Source organism: Macaca mulatta, chromosome 4 (genome assembly GCF_049350105.2).
Source record: "Macaca mulatta isolate MMU2019108-1 chromosome 4, T2T-MMU8v2.0, whole genome shotgun sequence".
Taxonomy (NCBI): domain Eukaryota; kingdom Metazoa; phylum Chordata; class Mammalia; order Primates; family Cercopithecidae; genus Macaca; species Macaca mulatta.
This window is the reverse complement of record NC_133409.1, coordinates 45,134,734-45,161,450: the sequence shown is the minus strand read 5'-3', so window position 1 is coordinate 45,161,450 and position 26,717 is coordinate 45,134,734. Positions and strand designations below refer to the sequence as shown.

The window sequence follows — 26,717 nt, the reverse complement described above, 5'->3', positions numbered from 1 at the left end:
GGAGAGAAAATGTGGGGTTGGAGCCCCAACATAGAGTCCCAGCTGGGGCACTGCCTAGTGGAACTGTGAGAAAAGGGCCATTGTCCTCCAGATGCCAGAATTGTTGACACACTGACAGCTTGCACCATGCTCCTGGAAAAGCCACAGGAACTCAACAGCCCATGAAAGCAGCCCCGGGGCTGTACCCTGCAGAGCCACAGGGGCAGAGCTTACCAAGGCCTTGGGAGCCCACCACTTGTATCAGTGTGGCTTGAATGTGAGACATGGAGTCAAATATTATTTTGGAGCTTTAAGATTTAATGACTGCCCTGCTGGATTTTGGACTTGCAGGGGGCCTTTACCCCCTTTGTCTTGGCCAATTTCTCCCTTTTGGAATAGGAACATTTACCCAGTGCCTGCACCTCCATAGTATCTTGGAGGTAATCAACTTGTTTTTTATTTTACAGGCTCATAGGCGGAAGGGACTTGCCTTGTCTTAGATGAGACTTTGGACTTGGACTTTAGAGTTAATGTTGAGCTAAAACTTGGTGACTGTTGGGAAAGCATGATTGTGTTCTGAAATATGAGGAAGACATGAGATTTTGGAGAAGTCAAGGGTGGAATGATATGGTTTAGCTCTCTGTCCCCACCCAAATCTCATGTTGAGTTCTGTTCCTCAATGTTGGGCGAGGGTCCTGATGGGAAGTGATTAGATCATGCGGGTGGATTTCCCCCTCGTTGGTCTCATGACAGTGAGTGAGTTCTTATGAGATCTGGTTGTCTGAAAGTGTTCTAACTCTCTCTCCTGCTCCACCATGGTAAGACACGCTTGTTTTCCCTTCACCTTCTGCCATGTTTAAGCTTCCTAAGGCCTTCAAGCCATGCTTCCTGTACAGCCTGTGGAACCATGAATCCATTAAACCTTTTTTCTTCATAAATTACCCAGTCTCAGGTAGTTCTTTATAGCAGTGTGAGAATGGACTAATAAAAGAAGGATCCGCAAATTTCAAACCTGAAAGGGGAATGAGAAGAGTTTGATGAAAAAGTAGTACATATATCTGTGTGTATGTTAGGGGTTATTTCTAGTGAGAAAGATACTAAGAGACAAAGGGAAAGAGAGGAGAGAGGCAGAGACACAGAGACAGAGAGAAGGGGTGTAGTTTTATTCTCCCAACTTTATTCCAAAAGAGGAGGAGGAAAAGAAAGAAGTATGATGTCAAGAGAAAGGCAATCAGGTACTTTGTTTATTTTTCTCTCATTTATAAATGCTTTCACAATTTCTGGTTAAATTACTTGTCGGAGAAACTGAAACACAAGTGGGCAAAGTCAGAGAGTATAGAAGCTGAGTATAAAATATAAGACCTGAAATGAAGAACACAGGTGCTAAGCATTGTGCTGCATGGAAGCCAGGTACCAGAGCAGAAAGGAGGAATGGTCTGGGTTCTGCCTGTGTCCTCTGCCAACTGCCGGGACCTCCTGTTGCTAAGATATGATTCTGGCTATAATGTTTGAGAATAATGGAGGAAAGAAGTCAACTGAGGCCACAGGCACATCAATTAACTCATCTCAGCTTCCATTTCCTTATCAGCAAAACAGCAGCAGGGCTGGGAGAACTGGAGATAATGTCTGTGGAGGGCCTAGCACATATTAGATAATAAATGAATCATGTCTCCAATTATCTCAATGTGCAAAAAGAAAACATTCTCTACCACACCAGCTAAAATAAATGAGAAGACATATATAGGAAAAAAACGGTGATTTTTAACAGACAGTTTCAGCTTCATAGGCCATCTGTAGACATAATCTTTTTTATACTTTTATTATTGCTACTAAAGTTTAAATCTTCCTGTGCTAAAAGGGCTTGCAAAGGATGAGAATGAAGGAGCATGAGGCTGTCCAAAATAATGGATATCTTCTGGTGCATGTACCAGAATCCTGCCAAGCTATATGAGAAATTCCTAAAATAATAAACTGCATTCCTACTACTATGGAAAGCGAATATTTATTGTTGTCATTTCCTCAACTATTATCATTATTGCAATTTTCTGAATTCCCTGATAGACCAATTAATTCCTAAGAAGATTTAGCAGTGCGAGTTTCATGTCTGTACAACCCTACCTGGAGGAGCCACAAGCACTTGAAACTTAGCTCTTGTCCAAATTAAGCTCACAGCATTTTCCCACATGGCAGCTACCTGCCTGGCTGTTCTATCTTGTTTAGCTGCAACACTATTCACTTAATTTTCTAAGCTCAAAACCTCAGATTCATAGTTTACTCATCCATCTCTCTCTCTTTCCTCTCTTCTCAAAGTCAGTATTCTATTCTTATCTATTGCACCTTCTAGAGTCTTTTTAATTCCTTTTCTTCACTCTCTGCCATTGCCATTGCCTTACTTCAAGACCTGAATAAAGAAAAACTTCTGACAGTCTTTCTACCGCTAGTATTTAAGGAGGACATTTCAAGTTAATGATTATTGTTTCAAACAGTCCTGTATTTAAATATCAAAAACTTGAATATTTAAAACATGAGAGACTTTAGGATACTCTAATAACATAGAACACTCTCTATTTGAGGGTCATCTTAGGATGTCCTCCATTATGTATTTTCTCAGTAATCAGTAATTAGTCCATTTTTCTACCACATCCCCTTTTACTTTGTTCTTATCTTTATTGCAACATTTATTACATTCCACTCTCAATATTTACCCTGGGCACTGCTCTATACACTCTAAAAGGAAATCATCATGATTTATTCTTCTGTGCATCTGTTGAAACACCTAGGATGGTGTATAAACCATTAAAAGTCTACTATAAAGGGCAACAGAAGATTTCACCTAATACAAAAGAAATAGATGTTAGAGAAGTGGCAACCCAATAGCCCTAATATCGAGGAAATTTATCAATGTTCTGCTAATGAAAGTTCTGGGATTGAAGGCAATCTTTGATTGAAAACAATCCCAAAGGATAAGCAGAGACTCTACTTGCCAGAGTACACTAGAGGTCACCTGGTCTGAAAATGATACGAATGATACTTCTTTGTATGCATCCCAAAATGGTAAGAGCAAAATGTAATAATTATGAAAGATTATACCTCTATAGGTACATTTAAAAGTTTCATTTCAGCAAAAGTGGAAAAAGGGAGAAATAATTTCTCCATCTTACTGTCAGTTTCAGAAGTTTGGAGGGAAGTTGGAAACAGATGCTGTGGGCACCCTGCCCATATACACTAGCCCTCACCCCTTTAGTGCACACTGGCTGGACTTGCAGCTACCAGCACCTGCATTTCTTTGCCTGAGGACTTTTTCTTTAGCCAACCTCTTGCCCACCTGTGCGGCATTCTGGATATGTTTGAATATTAACTTCCCCTGGGAATAGCCTTCGACCAATTAATGCAAAGAATTAGTATGTATAAACCCCATCAACCTTACCCCTTGGGTAGAATAACTCTGAAGTATTGCTCGAAACTAACTTTCAGAGCTTGCCCAGTGGGATGAAGCTCAAGTGGACCACAGTTGTAGATGCCTTAATAAAATACATTTTGTTGACTGCTTTTCCTTCATTGTCTCACTTCCCCATTCTCCTACCACTGTTTTCTTCTCTTCTCAAGTAAGTTACTTGCACATGAATCTACGTTTCAAGATCGATTTCCGAGACAAACCAAATCAAGGCTCCAATCCTGCCTCCACCAAAAAAAAACCCAAAAAGCAAACAAACAAAAAAACGGATTGATACATCAGAAACAGTAAAAATCCTAGGATAAATTACCCACTCGATTCAATTCAGCAAGCAATTATTGAGTGCCTACTGTGTCAGGAAATATGCAAAGATAAATAAGACATGAACTGATCTCTAAAGAGACCACTAATTCCAAAAGCAGATGACTACTGACTTTTTTAGTGCAGAAAAAAGTATATGCAGAAGTAACTATTTGTTATGCACGGAACAAGGAGCATCAAAACACTGTCAGTGTGGAGATGTGAAGTCACAGAAGAGTTGCCAAAAGAAGAAATAGTTGATGTAGTTTTTCTAGGCAGATGTGGAAGGGGGAATACCAAAGGTAGGAGACAGTATGCAGAATGTGCAGAAGAGAATGGTGTTATCTCCTTCATCACAAGGATTAGGGAAAGACCTCAGAGAGACTCGACAATATAATGGTTAAGAACATGAAACTGAAACTATACTGTCTGGGTTTGAATTCTAGCTTTCTTACTTATTGTCTGTGTGATCTTGGACAAATACATTAATCTCCCTGTGGCTCAAATTGCTCTTCTATAAAATTAAGGTGTCTAGCTCCTGTCTTTTGTTCTCATTAAACAACTTAATATGGCATAGATTACAAGTTAGTAGAGTACCTATATTATAGAAAGTGCTAAATAAATGATAATTGTGATTTATTATCATGGCTGATTAACTCACAGGAAAAGAAATGGGAGATAAAACTGAAAAAGTAGATAGGAAACAAATCATGTAGGCTTTTATATTCCATGCTAAGGAACTCCTTCTTCATCCTCCAGGTTAAGGGTCAGCAAACTATATATAACCCACAGGAAAATTCAGCCCACTACCTGTTTTTATAAATAAAGTTTTATTAGAACATAGCTACCCTCATTAATTTTTATATTGCCAATGACTGTTTTCATATTTACTCTCTGGACTTTTACAGAAAAAAAGTTTTCTAACCCTAGCTATAGAAGGAAGGAAATGACACTCAAAGTGAAGAATGAGATGAATGGAGTCAAAAACTGCAGGTAGTTAGATGGCCATTCCATGTCAAGATTAAAATTGAGGTTAATAAAGCCAGATTTTATAATTCTCAAAAGAGGAAGGGTTGGGTATATAACCAAAAATAAAAATATATTGAGAGTTGCTAAAGAGAGAGTAGAATAAAGTTTACAAACTTGCATGCAACACAACATGTCTAATCCATAGATAACTTTTATTTATTCCATAGTACTCATTCATTTTAAGTTAGTTGCCAATATTTAAAATAGAGAGATATCACCAATAAAACTTGAATTTCTGTCTTCTATAGAAATATTGGAAGGTAGGCCAGGTACAGTGGCTCACCCCTGTAATCCCAGCATTTCGGGAGGCCGAGGCCATAGGATCATGAGGTCAGGAGATCGAGACCATCCTGGCTAATATGGTGGAACCCCCGCTCTCTACTTAAAATACAAAAAGTTGGCCGGACATGGTGGCACTCACCTGTAGTCCCAGCTACTCAGGAGGCTGAGGCAGGAGAATCATTTGAACCCAGGAGGAAGAGGTTGCAGTGAGCCGAGATCGCACCACTGCACTCCAGTCTGGGTGACAGAACAAGACTCCATCTCAAAAAAAAAAAAGAAAAAAGAAAAGAAATACATAAATAAATATGGGAAGATCTGACAAAAGTTTGCTTATAATCTTGAATGACAAAATCTCCTCTAGCTCCAAGGCAGCTGCCGGATTTACATGAGACATATGCTTTCCAGTGTGTCACATCCTCCACTGCTTCCTACTGTATTACAACTGGGTTGGCTTTGTTCATGTCATAAGCACCACAAAGAGGCCACAAAGGCATGGAGTATGGGAGAAGAAGCAGTTGTCCCTGAAAACAGCTATAATAGAAACAGCGGCCTTGAGGGAAAACCAGAGTTTTGTAAGAATGGGTAAGGAGAGAGTACCATCTGAAGAGTAGAGGTAGGAGATCCATTTATTTATGAAAGAACAGAGATTTAAGATGGCAGAGGGCAAAAAATGTTTAGGAGCAGTTGTATGCAGAGTCAAGGGGGGGAGTCAAGAGGCTAGGATAACAATAACTGGAAAAACAAGGATTGGTAGTCAGATACGTTACATTTGGACTAACGCATGAGCTTGACTTGAATGAAAGCCAGGGAAGGAACTGATTGGCCTCAAGGTCCCCACCTTTCTAGTAAAGCTGCCATAGTGTTAGAACCAGTTATGGGTTAGGGTTAGTATGGTTTTAAGTTTTGTCTTCTCAGATTCTGCCTACAAATCTGTGCAAGTTCATTAGAACCACCCTTAGGCTAAATTAAAGTCATGGTGATGTCTCTGTCGGGGAAACTCTGGTAACAAGTGCTGAGTTGATTGGTTAAATAATTTCTTTGGTTACTTTGAACTCGAAGGTCATATATTTCTCATATCTTATAAATGGAGGAGAAAAAGTCATGTAAAACTATAACTATCTTAAAAGAGATTCATAACCTCAGTATTCTTACTTTCTTTTCTGCTTCTTAAGCAATAGGTGCTGCTTTTGTTCACTGAGCACCTTGGTGGAGTTTACATATGGAGTCGTATTTCTCCTAAGCATCTGAAGATGTAGACCTTCTCACCCTGCCTTACAGAAATGCATCCTGGTCCATCATGTGCCATCCGTTTTTCCTCTTAATTTTTCCTTGATTTTCTATTCATTCATCTCAGGGAACACTTACCTATTTAAAAAAATACAGAATATAATGAAGAGGAAAATGTCATTAAAATCCTCAGCCTTTTCAATTATGTATTATTACCTGTTTTACTCTATTAAAGGGAAACATGTAATTGGTCTTACCTAATGAAACATTCCTTCCTATTCTTTAGTGTCTGTTCCAGAAAATCCTAGAAAGACACAATTTGTTCCACTAGCTGTTAGAAGTATCCATGAGCGAATGGCACCCCTCAGCCATCCACATCTGCCCAGACTCTGGAGTAGAAGAATCGACCTTGAAGGGGAAGAAAAGGCCAAGGATCCCCACTACTTCACAAGCAAAAATATTATACTGTGTGCTTGAGATGAAAAGAAATTTTAATCTTTACATTCTTGACTGAAAAGATTATTTCTTCAAAATAAAATATTTTACATTTCAAAAAGAAAAAGGAACTTGCAGAAGGTACAGATGCAAATATCTAGAGTGATGAGGTTTAGAAAACAAATCTTAGGCCAGGTGCGGTGGCTCACACCTGTAATCCCAGCACTTTGGGAGGCTGAAGCAGGAGGATTACGTGGTCAGGAATTTGAGACCAGCCTGGCCAACATAGTGAAACCCTGTCTCTACTGAAAATACAAAATTAGCCATGCATGGTGGCATGCGTCTCTAGTCCCAGCTACTTGGAAGGCTGATGCAGGAGATTCACTTGAACCCAGGAGGTGGAAGTTGTGGTGAGCCGAGATCGTGCCACTGCACTCCAGCCTGGGCAACAGAGGAAAAAAAAAAAAGAAAGAAAGAAAACAAATCTCACTTAAATTTCTTCTCAAAGAATTATCAATGTGTTAGGGAATGGAGAGCAAACGGACAGTAGCAAAGAAATGATCATAAATAGATCAGAATATTATATACAGTAACACTCAAGTAAGAGAAAAATAATAGAATATTTCATATAGTGATACATACCATATATACTACAATTCATCCTGATCTATGCCCTGGGAGAAAAGTCTACTTGGAAATAAATAAGAATTATGGCAGACATTTCAGAAGTTAATGGACATGGCTCTCTTTAGCGTTTTATAAAGTTGATTTCCCACAAAGTTTTAAGAAAGGAGGAAGGAAAAGATGAGACAGGAAATACAAGTCCCTACAGACTTCTCTTTTGACCCACAAATACAAGAAGAGGCTGAGAAAGCACAAAGTGCTGCACAGAGCTCAGACTTGTGCTAGAATTAGAAGTTCTTTACTTAATGGAAAAAAAGTAAGCTATGGGTTTATATTTAGTCTTCTTAAAGCCTAAGGAACCTAGGAATTTAGAGCTTATTTATTTTCTTTTTCCCTTTCCTTTTTTTATCTTTTCTTTATTCTTTTTATTTTATAAGATAAATAGACTCATGATCTTTTTAAATAATAATCTATATGCCTCTCTTTTTCCTTTACAGGCACAGACAAAATGGCCCACTGGTAAAGAGTTGATGCATTTCTTGCATTCTTTAAAAGTTTAAGGACAGAAGTCTTCCTCATGATATAAAATTTGCTTTCTCTGTCATAAAGTAAAATTGCAAATTGCTTATGTGCTATGTGTGTTACTGTTCTCTTCAATATGAGAAATTTAAGAGATGCAAACAACCACTTATTTTCTCCACTAGGCACAGAGGTCAAGATCCAAGGGTGCCTCACAATCTGTCCTGAGCTCTGTTGCAAGTAATTTGTTACTATTAATAGTTCAAAGTTAGCAAATGATTTACTTTTGTTTGTGAGTTAGAAGTCAAGGTTATCCTGAACTATCACTCCCACTTATCTGCTTTCTGATATCCTTTTCTGAGTGAGAGAGAACAGAGGCTTTATAAATAAGATCCTGGTGAGTGAATGTCACCCACTATTTGCTTTCTGGGGTAAAAAGGTTGAAATCACTGTATCAGATTGAGGACAGACAGCACAACACACTGTAGATATTCAAAAAAAAAAAAAAAAGGTGCCATTTGAAAGTTAAACCATAAAATGAAGACAAGGTGAATATGCAAAGCCATTCTTAAGTAGGAGAAAGTGTGTGGGGCTATGCAGGACAGAAATTCCAGGCAATGTTCTTTGCCCTGAATGGCGTGCTCAGAGTCTTATTTGGTTTTATATGTTTGGTTTTTTTTCTTTCAAGGACCTTTGACATTTATATTTGTAGGATAAATTAATAAATTAGCATTCTGGTTTTATGATGTGTACTGACTGTTTCATTCTAGGTTCCATCTGGGTTTGCAGAGATATTTAAGAGAGTCTTCTCAAGGAAATTCCTTTGTGAAATTAATTAATGTGAGTTTGTTCCAGAAAGGTTAATATACTCTGTGTGCTCTAAAAATCGTGTTCATGAACCTACAAAATTGAAGAACAGACTTTGGATCATGGTAAATCCATCAAAGAAAATAACATATCATATTGTATGAAGGCTTGTGATAATGAAACAACTGACCTCAACTAAAAAAAAAATCCCACATCATGATTCTCTTGGTGTTCCTGTTAAGATTTAGTCATCATGGAGAGTCACTGTCACTGAGCTAAAAGTCAGATGATCTGGGTCCTCTGCTTATTAGTGTCAGTGATTGTAAATAAGTTAACATATTTGGGACTCAGTTTGTCCTCTTATTCTTCCTGTCTCCTCCACATGGATGTTGTGAGAGCGGGAGGGTGGGAAGAGGCAAGGAACTGACTGCTCTGAAGCAACCATGGTGTGCCAGAAACAGAGTTGGGTGATTCCCCACGTTCTCTCCTTGAACTCTCTCATAGCAACCCTCCCTGTAGGGCTAATAGACTTCAAAGCTGGCTTTCTCTTGGCCACGTCATGTCATGGTGGAACTGGGATTTGAAAACTAATCTATCCGCCCCCACAGCCCTTGCTCTCCATCACTTCACCCTGCTTATGTTACATCTGACACAATGTACACAAAACCACTCTGAAAATTTAAAACTATTCTACTGTTATCATCCACGTCTCCAATCTAAGAGTAAAAGGATCTCCTAACTTACTCTGTTCTTCTACTCATGGCCACTTTCCCACTTGAGAAATTATTTTCTCTTCCTATAATTATTACCCATTCCTCAAGGTTACTGTATTCCTCTAGGTAACAGTGATCTTTTCTTGCTGAAAATTCTGACGTATCTATACTATTCTACTGTCACATACACTTCATATGTTGTTTTCAGCAATTGTTTTGCATTTGTCTGGTGTTCTCAACTACAGTAAATGCAAGGCTTGCTACTCAAAGATTCTAGTAATATTAAAAACATAGGTCTTCAAATATGTTGTATATTACATATTTTTAAAATATTGTAAGACAAAGACTAAAATGATGGTTACAAAAATAGGCATTTTAATCTGCTTTTAAAATAAATATAAACATTTATTTCCACCGATGTTATAGGAAAAGGAATATCAGTTTTTACAATCTTTGTCTCATATTGAAAACACTGTAATATGAAGAAAATTAAAAGTATGTTATTGCCTGGGTGTAACCACTGTTGCTATTTTGTGTATATAATATCTCCCTGTTTTTTATCTATACATGACTACATTTCTAAAACTTGAATTTAAAAATACAACAAGAAATTCTATTTTGTTATATGCGTTTTTACTTATAATTTATGGAGAATCTATGTCTATATAACAACATCATTTTCTGTTGCATCATTTTAATATTAAAATACACCATGGTGTTTATTAATTTTTTTTCACATTTATTCTTGTCAGTTCATTCACAGAGTCCATTGCTATAGGGGTCCTTCATGTCTGCTTTGCAGTATTGCAATGTTGTCTCTCCTTTTTCTGTAAATATTTGTTATATGCTTATTCAGCAAATATTTACAGATTACTCCACATGTGCCAAGTTCCACTCTAGGTGGTTGGGATGAAGAGCAAAGCAGTCGGAACTCTCTGGGATTTATGATCTAGCAGTAGGATATAAGGAATGAATAAAAATATAACACATAAATAAGTTATAAAATAAGTTAGAATGTTAGTCCTATGGAAAAAAAAAAAAAAGAAAAAGTGGAGCTAAGTAAGTGAAATTGAAAGGACCAGATGGGGTGAGGGTGCATTCATTTGACTAGATTATATAAATGCATGGTGAAAAATTCAGGTTGTTTAGAATAGGCAATACATGTACATGATAACCAAATAATTTGTAAACGTCTGCAGGTGAAGGAAGACCTCCTCCCATCCCTCCTTCCTCAGTTCTCCCATCCCTCCTTCCTCAGTTCTCCCATCCCTCCTTCCTCAGTTCTCCCATCCCTCCTTCCTCAGTTCTCCCATCCCTCCTTCCTCAGTTCTTCCATCCCTCCTTCCTCAGCTCTCCCATCCCTCCTTCCTCAGTTCTCCCATCCCTCCTTCCTCAGTTCTCCCATCCCTCCTTCCTCAGTTCTCCCATCCCTCCTTCCTCAGTTCTCCCATCCCTCCTTCCCCACTTCTCTCATTTCCCCTAACCACAGCAATTATTACCAAATTACCTTCTAGAGCTAGTGTTTGCATATAGAAGTTAATAATGGAAATTTGTGTATCCATCTTTTAAAAACCAGTACTGGATGCTTAACATATGTATTGCTTCTTACCTTGTCGTTTCAATCAATAATATATTTTAGATACGTTCCATATCAATGCATATAGATGTGTTTCATTTTTCTTAATGGATGTATAGTATTCTATGTCATGGATTTACCATAACTTATATAATCAATCCCCTAACCAATAAATGTTCTATTTCTTTCACTTACATGATTTGGTACACATACATAGCTCCTTTATTCCAAATCATCCATAATATTATCTTTTCTAACAAACCTTGCTCCTTTGTTTTCTTCTGTAGGCTTTGCTTCTAGGGTCCTCCATTCTTGGGTTTCTGTCTGGAATGGTTTCTCTCTAGGTCTCTTGCAAAGATGCTACTTGAGTCTACTCACCTCTGTCCTGGAGTTCACCGTCCTCTAATGACTATAACTTGCTTTTTCTTTTAACTCCTTCATTTTGCTATAGCACACTGTCCAGTTGCTAGGTAAGAAAGGGTCTTCTGATGTCTAAACTGCTTATTTTGCCTGTCTATGTATTTTGGTGGAACATACAATTCCATGTAGAAAGCGTCTTTTATTCAACTGTTGAAGGTATTAATTCCTTGACTTCTAGCATCCAGAGCAGCGACTGGAAAGGCCAGGGTTCTTCAGAACCTAGTACATTGACACCTGTGACACTCTTAGTTATCTCTCAAGATGCTTTCTTTGTTTTATATTTTCCAAATTTTTGGAATTATTTTCTAGTGACGTTCTATCTAGTATTTTTCTGTAATAAACGTCATCTATTTTCTGCAGTGGAATCTGAGAAAGAAGAGGCAATAGATACATATATCAATTTACCATCTCTAGTTTTAAAGCCCAGTATTTAACTATGCTTCTACTGAATTTTTTTTTAATTTCAACTTTTATTTTAGATACAAGGGATATATGTGCAGATGCTGAGGTTTGAAGTGCACAGCCCGTCACCCTGGTAATGAGCATACTACCCAAAAGGTAGTTTTTTAACACACTTCCCCCACCCTCTAGTAGTCTACCATGTCTATTTCTCCCATATTTATATCCATGTGTGCTCAAACTTTCTGAGCATATTTATATCCATGTGTGTTCAATGTTTAGCTCCCACTTGTAAGTGAGAACATGTGGGTATTTGATTTTCTGTTTCTACATTAATTTGCTTAGGATAATGGCCTCCAGCTCTATCCATGTTGCTGCAAAGCAAATGATTTTTTTATTCTTTTTTATGGCTGCATAGTATTCCATGGCATACATGTACAACATTTTCTGTATCCTATCTAGCATTGATGGGCACCTGGGTTAATTCCATGTTTTTGCTATTGTGAATAGAACAGCGATGAGCATGCAAGTGCATGTGTCTTCCTGGTAGAATGATTTATTTTCTCTTGGATATATATTCTGTAATGGAATTGCTGGGTTGAATGGCAACTCTGTTTTAAGTTCTTTGATAAATCTCTGGACTGCTTTCCACTGTGACTGGAGAAATTTACATTCTCACCAACAGTATATAAGCATTCCCATTTCTCCTCACCAGCATCTTTTGTTTTTTAACTTTTTAATAAGAGCTATTGTGACTGGTGTGAGATGCTAGCTATTTCAGTGTGTGTGCATGGTTGTTTGTTTGTTTGTTTTTTGAGACAGAGTCTTTCTCTGTCACCCAGCCTGGAGTGCAGTGGCCCAATTTCGGCTCACTGCAAACTCCATCTCCCAGGTTCAAGCGATTCTCCAGCCTTAGCCTCTGGAATAGCTGGGATTATAGGCATGTGCCACTGCGTCCAGCTAATTTTTATATTCTTAATAGAGACCAGGTTTCACCACGTTGGCCAGGCTGATCTAAAATTCCTGAACTCAGGTGATCCGCCTGCCTCAGTCTCCCAAGGTGCTGGGATTACAGGTGTGAGCCACCCTGCCCAGCCTGCTCATATTTTAATGTGGTTATTTGTTTTTTTGCTCGTTGATTTGTCTCACCTGTACAAACACTTCGACATTCTCATGGACAAGTAAAAATCGTAAATCTTTAGGTTATATTTGAAGTCAAACTCTTGGATAAAAGGTTTACAGAATTCTAGTGCACATGATAGATATTTGCAAGTGTAATTGTTTTCTATTTCTGCATAAGAATTAGGAAACTTGGTGGCTGGCTTATCTCAGTTTCCAAGGACTAGAAGTCTGAGCATGTCTTATCTGGATCCTCTGCTTAGGATCTCCCACGGCTGCAATTTAGGTGTTGTTCAGGGCTGTGGCCCCATCTGAAGTGGAGGATCCTCTTCCAAGTTGGTATGGTGTTGGTAGAATACATTTCTTTGCAGCTCCAGAGCTCATATTGGCTATTTTCTTCAAGGCATAAAGGAGATGGAATGTCTGATCTCAAAGAAAGCCTGTCTTCTTTCAAACTGCTTCAGGACCTGATTCCATCTGAAAAATTCTTTCATCATGGCCATATAATGTAATCTAATCATGAGAGTGACAGCTATCATATTCACAGGTCTTTTCCACACTGAAGAGAGGGAGATTATACAGAACAAAGAGGCAGGGGGCAGGTAGGGGGCAAGAGGTAAGGAGCGATGGGTCTTGAAGGTCATCTCAGAATTCTGCCCCCAACACGTTACCCTAATGCAAATCCACATAGTGTAAATAATTCCAGTTTATAAATCACTTTCAGTTAAAATTTGGAGAACAATAAAAACTATTTACTCAAAATATGTCTATTCTGATTTTTCTATCATTTAGTTTATCTTTTAGTTAGCCATTCAACAAAATATTAGTAAACTTCTATCCATTACTTTCCTTCTGTTTATTATAGCTTTTCAATGACCCTATTTAACTTTTATTTTTTCTGACAAAGTCTTGCCTTGTCACCTAGGCTGGAGTGCAATGGCAATCTTGGCTCACTACAACCTCCACCTCCCAGGTTCAAGTGATTCTCCTGCCTCAGTATCCCAAGTACCTGGGATTACAGGCACCTGCCACCACGGCCAGCTAATTTTTGTATTTTCAGTAGAGATGGGTTTTCCCCATGTTGGCCCGACTGATCTCGAACCCCTGACCTCAGGTGATCCATCCGCCTTGGCCTCCCAAAGTGCTGGGATTACAGGCATGAGCCACCGCACTGGCCACTTAATTATTAAACAGTGAAATTCTATCCATTCTTCAAAAACTAGAGGAAGATGCCATGGTAGTGCTTTTGGCTTTTTACAAAAACATAATTAGGTATTAGTATTTATCCAGGCATTCTGCTAGTCCAATGAGTATTGGGAATACATAAATAAGTAAATTAATGTCCTTGATCTTGGGGAGTGTCCAGCCTGTGATCAACAGTGACAAGCATATAACAAGTGTGCCAGTAAAATGAAAAACAGCTGAGAAAGGCCTTTTTAACATGAAACCAATGGAAACACTCGCAAAGGAAAAAGATGGTAAACTGCACTGCATATAAAAGAGGACCCTCAATTTCTCAAAAAAAATGCCAGTACAAACAGTTGAGGGATTTAATACATATATATACAGACACACACACACACATACAAACACACATATATGTATAAACATTACATATGTGTGTATGTATGATATGTAGATGCATGCACACAAATAATCAACAAATAAATAAGTCAAAACATAAAAGCAAGCATAAAAGCATGAATAGAAAAATCCTTTGCAAGAGCATGGATGAAGGTGGAAACCATCAACATTTAACACTATTAGGAAATGAAAGTTTGGGCCAATGTGCCCCAAACTGTTATCAGTGGTTGCCTCTTGCAAGTGAGATTACATGAGACTCTCTTTCTCATTTGTATATTTTTATACTGTTCAAACTTTTTAAGATAGTATGAATTACTTTTATAATAAGAATAAAAGCAATAAAAATACAAATAAAAACAGTTGATGGAGTTAATACATATACATATACACACACTACATATGTGTATATATATATGGTATATAGATATATGCACACAAATAATCAACAAATAGATAAGTCAAAACATAAAAGCATGAATAGAAAAACTTTCTAAAAATATGAATCTAAAATGTATAGAAAAGTAAAAATGACCAATATTTGGAAAAGTTATTCTATCTCTCTAGCAATTAAAGAAATACACAGAAAGATAATATTTTCATTTCTAAAACTACAAACAGAAATTACCTTTAAAATATTATTTATTTTTATTAAGTGCTGGCAAGGGGGTGTCAAAACAGCTTCTATGTATGTATACATTATGTGGAAGAATAAATTGTGCAACATTTTTTGAAACAAATTTGTTGCTATTAAGGACAAAAGAGCTTTATATTCTTTAATCCTGTAACTCCACGAATGATTAAAAAAAAAAAAAAAAGGAATTGACGAGTTTAACAATAATGAAATTTTTAAGTAAATGAAATATTACACTGCCATTAAAAATTATGTTTTCTAAAATATTTAATTTGCATGGAAAAACAAATATTTTGATATGTTGAAGAAGCCTACAACATTAATCACTTTAAGATAAACCATGAACATAGTCAAATCTTGAAAAGAAATACATTAAAACTTTTAGCCGTAATTATCTCAAATACATAATTCTGTAATTTTTACTTTCTTATTACAAATCTTCTATACTAACAAGAATTTCCTAAAACAATAATAATAGTTCCGTAATGTTATGCAGTTGATTAACAGAATAGTAAAATTGAATGTCTTTTATATCTGCAAGAAAAAGGTCTGTTCATAATTAAAGCCCTGAGACTTTAGGACTAGTACTGGAAAGCAGCAAGTGAGCATGAAATCCACTTCCTGTTTGAAGACACAATATTGATATTGAGAGCAAGGGAGGCAGGGGAGGCTCATATTCACGTGCTGGGCAGAGAGCTACCAACAATACAGGTCAGATGAATGAGAATCAAATGCTGGGTAAACCAACCCAGCTAGAGGGGCATTTATTCGCACAATATGATTAATTCTAACTAAAAGCAAATCACATCATCCTAACCACTGTGCACACTTTAAATATTACTCAAAATCTTATCTTAACAATATTTTTTCTGGTTTAGAGGCTTGTGGTTTAAAAACAATATACACAATTTATATTCAAGAATATGAAGAGTTTTATAATGAGGTTACTAGCAAATTGTTCTTCTTTATAAAGGATTGAATAAGGGAAGGGGAAATAGGTTTAAATCACAGTAAAAATGTATTAGTCAGAGTTCCCCAGAGAAACAGAACCAATGTGATATCTAGATATCTATCTTTCTATCTAAAAAGAGAGAGATTTTTTATTATAAGGAGTTGGCTCCCTCATTATGAAGGTTGATAAATCCCATGATCTGCCATCGGCAAGCTGGAGACCCTGGAAAGCCAGTGGTGTACTTCCAGCCTGAATGCAAAGGCCTGAGAACCAGGAGAGCCGATGGTGTAAGTTCCAATCTGTGTATGGGTATCCAATGGCTCAGCTCAAAAACAGACAGGGTGGGCAAGTTCTCCCTTATCCAGCCTTTTGTTCTGTTCGGGCCTCCAAAGGATTCCATGAGGCCCACCCACAGGGAGAGGGCAATCTGCTTTCCTCAGTCCACCAATTCAAATGGTAATTTACCCAGAAACACCCTCACAGACACCCTCAGATAAATGTTTAACCAAATATCTAGGTACCCTGTGTCCCAGTCAAGTTGACAGACATAAAACTAACCCTCACAAAGAGAGAAGGGATTTTGTTTGTTTGTTTGCTTGCTTTGCTTTCTTTTCTTTTCTTTTTGGAGGTATGAATAAAGAACTTCTGATAAAATTTTAGCAACCAGTTGCTTAGAAGTTTATTGTCTTGCCACTCCTAAGTTCTTCAAAGTAGTACACTCAAACATCTAACTTGCTTTAGGTTTTTACTGTAAGACTAAAGTCTGCTTAGAAACAGAGGAATGGACAAAATGACCTGTTCCTCTCCCTTAAAATTCCTGTATTAAAACACTACAGTCCATTGTTTAAGAGAGAGAGAGAAATAGATGACACACAATATTTAGTTTTAATAGCAATTAATAAATATTACATTAGAAAGACGCCTGAGGCATATTAGACTATTTGCCTTTAATTTCATATCACATCTTTGCAAAATCACAGCGGATAGGCCAAAACTGGAGGAGGAGATTTGAGAAAATACATGTGAACCTTATGGGTGGGCCTTGCAATTGTTAAAGCATTAGTGAATGGGATCTTTTTCCTAGAAGAGAAATGCAATTCTGTCAGGATAAAGAGGGAACTGTTTTCTTTTTTTATGAAGCAGAATTCCTTTCTAATTCTCTGAGCCTTTTACTATAACTGCTGTGGCATGTGTTTTAAATTATATTGTATGCATGTGTTCCCTATAAAATTAGCCATCATGACCCATTGTTCCACAGTTCTTCTTTCATCACATTTTAGAGGCCGGTGTTCCATATTAGCAAATAGCCCTTAGGGAAAATTATGCATTTTTCCATACACCAACTTTGTTACATGTTTGATAACACTTATTGTATATTTAAATATATAGGTCAATACATAAAATTTTTTAAATAATGAAACAAGTCACCAATTGTTTCCTCATGGCAAATGAGGAAGTCTGAATGAATATATCTAGCATTGATATCAAAACAGAATTAACAGCTTCACTTTTAACTTATATATACACTAATATATATAACTCCATCAATACGTTAACTAGGATGAAGGCATGTTGCCAAGTTTAGAACCCACTCAAATTCCTTGGGTTCTGAGTTTAAATAGAAATTTGAAACTTTCCAGGTCCAAGGTCCTTTTTGGTGCTTTAAAAATGTGACTTCCTGATTAAAAAAACTAAACGTTTTTGGACACCAGCTTACTCACGCAAAATATGATAAGTGTGAATGCATCAGTAACATATGGATTACATTTTCTTTCTTAAAATCTATGATTTTTTAAAACCTTTTAAATGAAAAATTCATGGTAAAAACATGCATTGGATTTAGCCAACTCTAAATCATTTGAAAAATATTTGTAAGGCATTTTTCTCTCAATGGATATGTGGCAGAATTTCCAGCCCATAACATTGATGTAATTCTGCTCTTTCCCCAACCCTCTCCCCACATCCCAGAATTAATACACAAGAGAAAGCAATTAAACTGCTGCTAAATTCTCCTTCTTACTCTTGCTCTTTTTCTCCCTGCTTCCTTGAATGTGTCTTGAAAATCATATATTATTTCTGTTGCAATGACATAGACTTTTTAAAAATCATATATTATTTCTGTTGCAATGACATAGACTTTTTAAATTAAATTTGCTCCAAACTATTCTAAATGTAAAGCCCTAGGGAATAGCAGCAAAGATATGCATTAATGAATACATTTGTTTGTAATTCAAATCGGACATCCCAAAGATAAGCATTTTCTTGTCTTCAGTCTACAATCTATTAATCAAAATTAACTACAACCAAGATATTTTCTCAGAATGACCTCTGAGTATTTGAGTGGTAAATAAAACTACAAGAAAATAAGAATATTGTAATGTCTTCAATCTCAATATATTGAGGTGTGTTTGAGGATGTGTTTGTGTATAAAATACTATTTTCTGTATTTATAACCCTTTATTTGGAACGTTTTCTGTCATCAAGAACCTTGAATTAGGCTTTGACGTAGAAAAAAAATGATTTTATGCTGTAGTCAATCCTATATCTAAGGTCACTTAATTATCTGCATGAATTATCTAGGAAAACAAGATTATATATCCATGCTGCCTGATTGCAATTCTTTTCCGTTTTCTAGAATTCTGCATGTTTATATCCCTGAGTTGTACATGTTTTCTGAATTTGGTCAGGGCACTTTGCCAACTGCACATTTGGAGAGTTGTACTATCTTATCTATTCAGCTCAAACACTGCTGAGGTCCAAGCTACGTTTGGACTATCAATCAGAAATTATTACTTAATGGATTTCTGATTTAAGGATATAAAAAAACAATCCATTTTTTCTAAATAATGCTTACCTTGTACAGATACGGCATGACGCCTATTTAATTCAGATTTTTATTTACATAATATATAAATACATAAGCATAGTATATGGAATATTAAATACTGCAGTGTGTAATATCCATCTAGGTTATTTATACACAGCAAAAGCTAAGAATCCTAAAATTCTCATATTTCATGCAATAGTACAAATGCTACAATATTACATAATATTTATCTATGTAAAACTTAACTCTGAAGACATAGATAGCCGCAGTTACCTGGACTATGGTAGATTAATCTGTGAAGATTGCCTCCCAACTCTCTAACGACAATTAATAAATCCAATTGCTGTGATGACTTGAATATTATGTTTTTGTCTTAAAATCGACTGTGCCTGTTTTCTGCATCCCATGTAAAAGAATGTCACCCTAAGATTTTCCAGAATGGTGAAAATTTCCCAAAGAATTTAAAATTCAACTGTGATAAAGTTGGGTTTATTTATTCAACATTCAACAAAATGTACTGAGTGTCTACAAAGTGTCAGATAACCTCCTACTTCTGGGGGTTTTCAATGGCTGCATACAATTTACGCTGTGTCAGGACAGGAAAACACCATATGCCATAATGACTTATGGTATTCTCTTTCATGTTACCAAAAGTTAGTGACTCAATTTTCCACACTGCCTTCTCTAGATTTTCTTATTTATCTTTAATATAATATTATAGGGAAGATTGACTTTCTTTTCATCCTTCTAAGTAAACTTTAGTTTTAGTAAAAAGGAAAACAACTAAACAGTCTTCTGTTACAGTCACTTGCTGAGTTCTGAGTGCATGTTTAAGGCTACAATCGATTTAGGAGGCTTGATTCCTATTGATCAATTCTTAGTCAAGAACAAAATATCATTCAAATTCAAAATAAAAATTGCATCATCAGAATGTCTTATTCGTTAACAAGCGCTTAATGTTAGGAATGACTCCTGTGTTTTTCTACCCTGGCAGTCTTTGTCTACCATGTAACTGTGAATCAAGGTGACTGAAATAATAAAATGTTTACAAATGATAACTGTTTCTAATTAACAAGTTGTAGTAGCAAACTTACATATCCCTATATACATGAATCAACAGATAAAAACAATTTTAGTGTTATTTACAAAGTTTTCATGCCTTCCTTACCCTATTCAGCATCCTCCCACCCAGAAAGAAGGTCAAGTTATAAAGTAATTGCTGAAACTAATGTTGCATTTTTCAAGAACAAAGAAACAGGCCTGGTTGAGAAATGTGTCTCTGGGGTATAATATTAGATCTTTAGCTTTGTCATTTAAATTATTCATGTCACTAAAGGTAGACTACTACTAAGAGTTGGAAAGAAGGGCTAGGAATTGTTGAAAGAAGAGCAAATCTTCTAAAAATGAATGAAAAATAGAGATATTGTAAAGAACATCCCTGGGTCTAGATCAAATATTGCACAGGGTATCACAGAGTCTTTAAGTTGAAAGAAATTTCCATGACACATCTGATAGCTTTGCTATTATCAGATTTCTGTTAGGTAGCCATAAAATTCTGTTTCTACCATTTCAGAGTTTGGGAATCCACCACTTCACAAGAGCAACTGAATTTATTTTTAAGAGCTTTAGCCATGACAATGTTGCTTTGCTGCCTCACTAAAAATTTTACTTATGGGTTTGAGTTGGGCCTTGTAAAGTTAAACAGAAATCCACTCTGCACATCATCTCTCCATGTACAGTAATCCCCCAATAGACAGGGGATATGTTTCAAGACGTTTAGTGGATGCCTGAAACCACGCATGGTACCCAACCCTGTATACACTATGTTTTTTTTTCTATGCATATCTACCTACAATAAAGTTAAATTCATATATTACGCACAGTAAAAGATTAACAACAATAATTAGTAATACTCTAGGAACAATATAACGATATACTGTAATAAAAGTTATGTAAATGTGGTCTTTGTTTCTGTCCTGAAATTATCCTATTGTACTGTACTAATCTATTTTCACACAGTAGTTGACTATGGGCAACTAAAAACTTGGAAAGCAAAACTACAGATAAAAGGGAACAAAGTAGGCCATTATGTCTACTTTGTCTTAATTTCTTCACTTCTACCAGGGAAATCTCCTCAGTTCATCCAAACATTTGACAGAGAGCTAGCTCAGCCTTCACCCCATTCCATAATCTTGATGGCAGCTCCTTTGTCCTTAACCTCTAGAAGAAAGTACTCCTGTGTTTTATCATGAGTGAGTTCAATAAAAAGTTAATTTTAAAAAGTCCACCGATGTAATCTATGTTTATTTAACCTGATATTTTAGGATTGCTAATGAACAGCAGAAATCCATTGGCTGAGAAGGCAGAAAAGAGTGATCCTGACCAAATGTTCTGAAAGGAATTTAGTAGGATAATTTTTCAAGAACAGAGATTACACACACTACCACCACCACCACTGCCCATTTCACCAGGAAAGTGCATGACTTTAAGAATATGGCAGATACTTTCATTTTGGAAGAAGATCTACAGAACTGGATTACCCTGGTGCTGTACATGGAGTTTGGTGCTACTCTGTACTCCCACTGCCTCCCAATGAACACAATCACACAAAATCTAACAGAAAAATTTCACTATAAATTACTTCTATACCAATATTATCTTTTCCCAACCAGCATTCTAAAAATATTAATATAGTTTTACCAGAGTAGGAGAAAAACACTATAATACTAAGACTTTCTCTCCCTGATCACAAGATGTGGAACCCTATAAGATAGCCAAAAACAGGAAAGAATCAATTAGTTTCGTCACATTCTAATACTTCTCTTCTGAAGGCTGAAAAATGTCAGAAGTCATGTTGAATGGTTTTGTTTGTGTATGTACTTCTGTGTGTGTTTGACTTTGAAAGCCACAGGCCATGAGGTGGGGCAATGGGGAGAGGTGACTACAGCCAACCAGTAGACGTTCCATGGTAAACCACAAAACTCTAGATGGCAGCATGTTACTGGCGTAGGGTCCAGAGTTAGTTATTAAGGGTGCCTCACATTGGCACCAAAACAGGTAGTGATGGCTCTCACCATCACAAGGGTATACATAGAGCTTCATAATGCTTACTTAACCAGGGGAACAGCCAGTGACTGTAGAAGCAACAAACATTCACAGCTGCACTCTCCATGCCCAGAGTGCTGAGTATGCAAGAGTCACCAAAGAGAGCCACAGAATCTCAGGGACTTGAGTGGGAGGAAGATGTCTGAGTCAAGGGATGACTGGGACATTTGGACAATCTCATATAGGAAATTTTATTTTCCATGGTTGTAACCTGTACAGCATCTCTCACACCCCTAGATACTCACACATGCAAAAAACTATCTTTGCATCTCACATCCCAAACTTCTGTGCCATCACTGGGCAGCTGAAGCGGAGCATTCAACTAAAATCCAGCAAGTGGACAGAGAGTAGATTTGTGCCCAGGGACAGAGAGAAAGCACATCTATCAGCTCAAAAACTTTAGAAACATTGATAAGCATTAAAATTAAAATACTTGATTGGTATAAGTAAGTACTCAACCGGATGATATTAATAAGACAACTCCTACTAGAAAAAAATAGTCTAAATCATTTTTATAATCTTCCACCAGACTCAGTTTCATTTTTAGTCTCTCCATCTCATGCTCTATTTATTTTTCATTTTTCACAATCACTTCATAGGGTAAGCTCATTAAGTGTTGGTCAACTACAAAACTAAGATGTGATTTATAGATTTCATATGAATTATTTTCTACATATATCTCTTTTCTTCTGTAATATGAATTTAATAGCATAAACCCCAATGTAGGACTCAACATTGATTCCTGCTAAATTTTATCTTGTTAGTTTTGGTCCATTATTTAAGCCTATTGAAATAATTTTTCATCTTGATTCTCTCATCCATTATATTACCTATCATTCTCATTATTGTATAAATGAGTATATAAGTAGTATCCTTTATCTTTGAGGTCCAAATGGACCAATAACAAATAGAAAATGTTCCTTAAAAAGTGATTTTATTCAGTCTATTGACTTTTGAGTGCAATCCATTTGCCTTTTTGGGGTTTAATGAATGTACAGGTTATGAACTGAAGCTTCCCCTAAAAACTAATAACATAGCTTTTGGGACGAAGCATCATTAACCGTGATTTGTAGAATGATCATCAATCAAACTATTCTCCTTATTTATTTGAATTTTCTAATGCAGTTAACTTTTTATTATTTTTCTTTATGTGCTTATATTCTTCTATGAGATACTCTCTGAAATGTTTAATAGTTCAATTCAAAGGAATAGTGCAAAGGAAGGGAGAAGAGAACTAAATGTATGATTCCATTATATGAATCAAGCACTTTGACTGACATATGTGACATCATTCCTCACCACAATTCAGTGTGTGATGTCTTGATGTCTTACTCTCATACATTTTATTGACAACGGAACTGAGACTATTAAAAAAAAAAATTGTGTGTCTTGGCCAAAATCACGAAGTTGGTAAGTGAAGAATCTATAGCATAAAACCAGTTTGATCTGCTTCCAGAGTTTTCCTTGCTTGCTTTTCACAGATGGTGTATTCATCCCACTTAAAAAGTACCCTTTGATGATTTGTGTTAAATTACTTTGTGCAAAGAGCACCAGGAATGCAACTATGAGAAACAGCAGAAGTAAGGAGAGTAAGGATAAGACAATTGTAAGTACAAATTGTACAAGTACAGTACTTGTACAAGTACAAGTACTCCAAAGTACAAGATGAATGGGATTAGCAACAACAGAGGCATAAACCATGCTGGAAGGGGTCGCGGGGGGTGGGGAAGCTACTTTTTATCAGGATTTGCATTCCCTAATTGCCTGGATTATTCTAGCTCCTCCCCACCTCCTCTACAGTACTGTGGACCACTGCATGGCACAAGAAAAGGCATGTTTTGGAATCGGGCACACCTGGATCTGAAACCAATATCATCCTCTTACCAGTGGCCACTAGTAAGAGTTGGACAAATTACTTTACCTTTTCTTAGCTTCAGTTTCCTTTTCAACAGAAAAGTCCCATTAACACCTAAACAGAAGATTGTAATTACAAATGAAATTACATCAAACATGTCATGTTGACCCATAGCAGGTGTTCTGAAAATGATTCTTCCATTTTCTTTCTGCCTCTCAAAGTAATTTTTTGTTGAACACTATTTTATGTATGTGTTATACCTCTTTTTTGTGTGTCATATGTCTGCTGTGATTTGAACATTTTTGTTCCTTCTGAAACTCATGTTGAAACTTAATCCCCACTACAACAGTGTTGGAAGATGGGGCCTAATGGGAGGGTCTTTAGGTCATGAGGGCTCCACCATCACTAATGCCACTATGAAAAGGACCTGAAGAAGTGGGTTCCCTCTGTCTTTTGTTCTGCCAAGTGAGAAACAGCCTTCCTCTACTTTATGTGATGCAGTATGCAAAGCACCATCTCGGGATCAGGGACTGGGCCCTCACCAGACACCAATCTTACTAGTGCCTTGATCTTGGACTTCCCAACCTCCAGAGCTGTAAGAAATAAATTTCTGTTCCTTATAAATTATCCAGTCTATGGAACTCTGTTATAGCAATACAAACAAACTAATACAGTGTCATTCTTCTGTTGACAATAATTCATTACCCCCTCTGCCTTCCCCTTCATATCCACTTTTCAATGCCTGGTTGGTAAAATACTCTCATAATCCAGTCTTTCTTACCCATGGATCGTGCCATCTCAATTCTGTATTCATCAGACCAGTTTCACTAACTCATAAATACACATCATTCTCATCCCAGTCTCAGAGATTTTGACCATTTTTTCCTTCCCTTTTTCCTGGGCTTAGTCATCCCATAAATCTCATGTATCATTTAAGAATTCAGCTCTGATCCCACCATAGTTAGAGTTAACTACCCAAGCCTTTACTTATTCTTCCTCCTGTGAGGGCTTACAGTGAGTAATGTTTGTAGAAAAGAATTGAGCACTTCATTTTCAATCCTTCTCCCCTACCCCTGCCTTATTCCTCCCAGACCCACACACCTAGGCCTTACAAGTTCATTCTATCCCAATTTTCAGACCAATCTAGAGTTGAGGTCCAGATGTTGTCACGTCTCACACAGGCTCAAACTGCCGTATTCCTTAGGCAACTTGTCCCAGCATAAGTCCTCATGAGACCGAAGCCCCCAGACCCAGACAACCTCCAAGTTTCTACACTGCTCTCTGAGTCTGTTCAATGGCATCCCTAAAGGTTCACCTACGGTGTCAATGTATTAATATTTCCAATTTATCTGTTCCCTTTGTTCCTTACTGTTGGCTCAATGAAGTAAACTGGATGTCTGTCTTGTCCTTCAGATAATCTCAGCATTCAAAACCTGGTGAGAGCCAATTTGCCTCAAGCATATACTCCTTCTTGATTACTTTGCTAATTTTTGCCAGTTATTTATGCCTCTCCAAACGAAATATAACAACAATAGTCATCATCATAAATAGGCTCTGCTGAGTGCTCACCCTTTTGTAGGCACTGTTTCAAGCACTTTACATGGCTTAGCCACATGTTTTAATCGTCATAGCAATCCTATGATGCTTACTAAAATGGAAATTGAAGCTCCAAAGGTAAGTAACGCTTCCCAGCTCACATCACTAGTAAATGAATGATCCAGGATACAATGCAAAGCAAGTCAAACTGTCTCTAGAGCCTGCCCTCTAGGTACTACTCCACAATTGAAATGTGTGTCACTTCACACCCATCAAAAGAATCCCTGAAATGTGACCAACCTGACAGATTCAAGACATGATTAAAGTCTAGCTTACCCCTCTGTGCTTCATTTAGCCCAACTGGAAGTCCCTGGTGCCAAACTTGAACTTCATCCACCAGTTCTAACACTCAAGTCGCCCTACTATGGTGTTAGTCCCCTGTGCCTGGCAAGCCCAGTTGGACAGGTCTGCAGCAGAGCCTGGCCATAAAGAGACAAGGCCTTAATTTGAATGTAAATTTCCTGAAATCAACTAGTGTGCAATCTAATTATAGTGCCACCCTATGTCACACAGAATCATACTTTCTGCATATGCTATATGATCATATACTCTGCGTTTCTGTATTAACCGTTAGAGATATAGGGTAGCACTCTAATTAGATTGCACACTAGTTGACTTCAGGAAACTTACACTGAGTCAGTACATTAGAAAACACTGACTATGTGGTATGTTACTGCTTTGCGATTGTTTTTCAAGGGTATAAAGGAATGATTATAAATAGCCATGACAGCCATGTATGTTCCAATTCATTATCTCTACATAAAAAGCTAAAGTAGCATCTTATACTGCATCCATTCTTCAAAATGTCCATGTTACAAACACAGATAACAAAGACTTTTGTCTCATACTGGCAACCACCACCAACATATACACCTGTACATAACATAAATTTCTTAGGAACTAAATCGAAAGGTTTTAATTTTAGGAGAGTTGGAGGAAAATATTTCTGAACTGAAAGAAACACAGTAAGCAAGAAAAAAGAAAATGGAAAATATGACAGAGAGGTTTAGTATATGACCTCCCCAAGAGAATCTTGCATTTAACTAGATAAATTGACAATACCTCTATTGGCTGTATTCTGGGCAAGTGAATCTCAGGGGTCTCAGGTATAAATTGGGGATAATAATTTAGATGTACTTCAATGTGTTATGGGAAAAATAGAAAAGACAGTTACATAAAAATACTACCTTAAATTGCTGTAAAAATACTTTTATTGAACTTTTGCTCAATTTTATTTGGACTTAAGACAACTCTACTAAAATTATCACCTTTTACCCTACAAAT

General features: G+C 36.8%; 1 long non-coding RNA gene across 1 annotated transcript in view; it reads right to left on the bottom strand.

The window, feature by feature from the left end:
• Positions 1–26,717, bottom strand: part of LOC106998098 (uncharacterized) — a 120,317-nt gene that overhangs the window by 77,596 nt on the left and 16,004 nt on the right. The window lies entirely within an intron of this gene.